A 1,623-nucleotide genomic window follows, 5' to 3' on the forward strand; every position below is an offset into this window, starting at 1 on the left:
CATCACTCTTACCTGCAGCCATCCTCCCCCACACCATCAAACCATGTGTTTGATTATGCACAAGTGGTAGGTAAAGTTACTTTATATGTTTTACGCTGAAGACTAAATTTGCTTCTTTCTCTGATAAAACCCTGTATGTCCACAGCTGGTCATAGAAGTGGTTGTAATTCAGTTTCTGTCCTGCCAATTAATTACTCTGTTAAAGTGATCCACAACTACCTCTCACATTTCTCAATAGGAGTGATGCTTTTGTATAAAATATTGCTAACTGCCAATGGTTTTAGGGAAGCATTAAAATTCCCATCCCTATGTGCTATAATTCTGATCCAAATCTGGATTAAAGGGAGTTTGTCTAAAATAAATAAAAATGAGCAACATGGGAGCTCAACTATACACCATGTAGGAAATATGATGTATGGATCAACCTTGAGATAGTATGAAGGAAGATTTTTTTAATGTGCTGTATGATTATTTGCTTACAATTATTTCTCCTTTGATGGTTCACAAACCATGACAGTAGTAGGAAATTAATAATTTAATTAATTGTCCCACATTTCTCCCAGCACAGTTGGTCTCAAAGGTGCTAGAAGACCCCTTTGCTAACTAATATTCCAGACTTACATGGCTATGTATCTGAATGCTCTTTCAATTATATCCATGAAAGCTAAAGCTGTGATTTCATAGAATTCTTCATATCTTATCGAACGATTACATCACTGATTCTTATAATGCAATTATCCCATATTCATTCAGAAGACTTACTATTGGTCTTACATTTAGATAGCAAAGGACAGGAAGTCCAGAAAGCAAATCTAGTATACTAGAAATAGTACTCAAATATAATAGTTGGATGACTAGAGACTAATTCTGGCCTATGTGGTTGTTGTAAATATGTTATTTTGTTGTAGAAACTCTTCTGATCTGCTCCTAAAGATAAGAATCTTGTTTAGTTATGACACCAGTGTAATCCTGGTTACCAGCAATAATCCACTACAAGCAATACATCCGCTACAAGCAATAAAGGGAAGAAGGAAAGAAAAACAAAATGGGCATAGGCACAAACTAAGAACCATGAATACAACAGTACAATGGCACAAAGAGTGAAATGACAACTGCTGATTTAGAAAAGACAAGGTGTTATGTGTCTTTGCTATATTAGTGCAAAACAATAAAGAAAACTACTACAACAACCAGTGAAGAGAAATAGAAGACAACAACAAGAAGAGAAGAAGAAGAGACCTATTCCATAAGATACGGGAAATCAAAGGAAAATTCAAACTAAGGACTGGGATGCTCTATGATAATAAAAAATAACATAATTCAAGACCTGGAAGGAATATAAAGAAATTGGATGCAATACACAGAAGAGTTATATAAAAGAGATGACAAAATGAAGGACACGTGGATGAAGAGTCATACGAAGATGAACCCCAAATTCTAAAATGTGAGGGGGAAACTGCAATAAGATAAATGGCAAAACAAGCAAGCAAACAAACAAAAAACCAGAAAGAAATCACCAGGAACAGACAATATTCCTGTCGAATTGCTGCAATCCACATTGATAGAGTTAACCTATGTCAACAGATATGGAAAACAAAACAATGGCCAACAAATTGGAAATGA

General features: G+C 35.0%; 1 long non-coding RNA gene across 3 annotated transcripts in view; it reads left to right on the top strand.

Moving 5' to 3' along the window:
• Nucleotides 1–1,180, top strand: part of LOC121927757 — a 14,765-nt gene extending 13,585 nt beyond the window's left edge. For all 3 annotated transcript variants that reach the window (XR_006103328.1, XR_006103329.1, XR_006103330.1), the window contains exon 4: nucleotides 909–1,180. This is a non-coding gene — a long non-coding RNA (uncharacterized LOC121927757). The remainder of the gene's footprint in view (nucleotides 1–908) is intronic.
• The last annotated feature ends 443 nt before the right edge of the window (nucleotides 1,181–1,623 follow it).

The sequence above is a fragment of the Sceloporus undulatus genome, chromosome 4 (genome assembly GCF_019175285.1).
Source record: "Sceloporus undulatus isolate JIND9_A2432 ecotype Alabama chromosome 4, SceUnd_v1.1, whole genome shotgun sequence".
Taxonomy (NCBI): Eukaryota; Metazoa; Chordata; class Lepidosauria; order Squamata; family Phrynosomatidae; genus Sceloporus; species Sceloporus undulatus.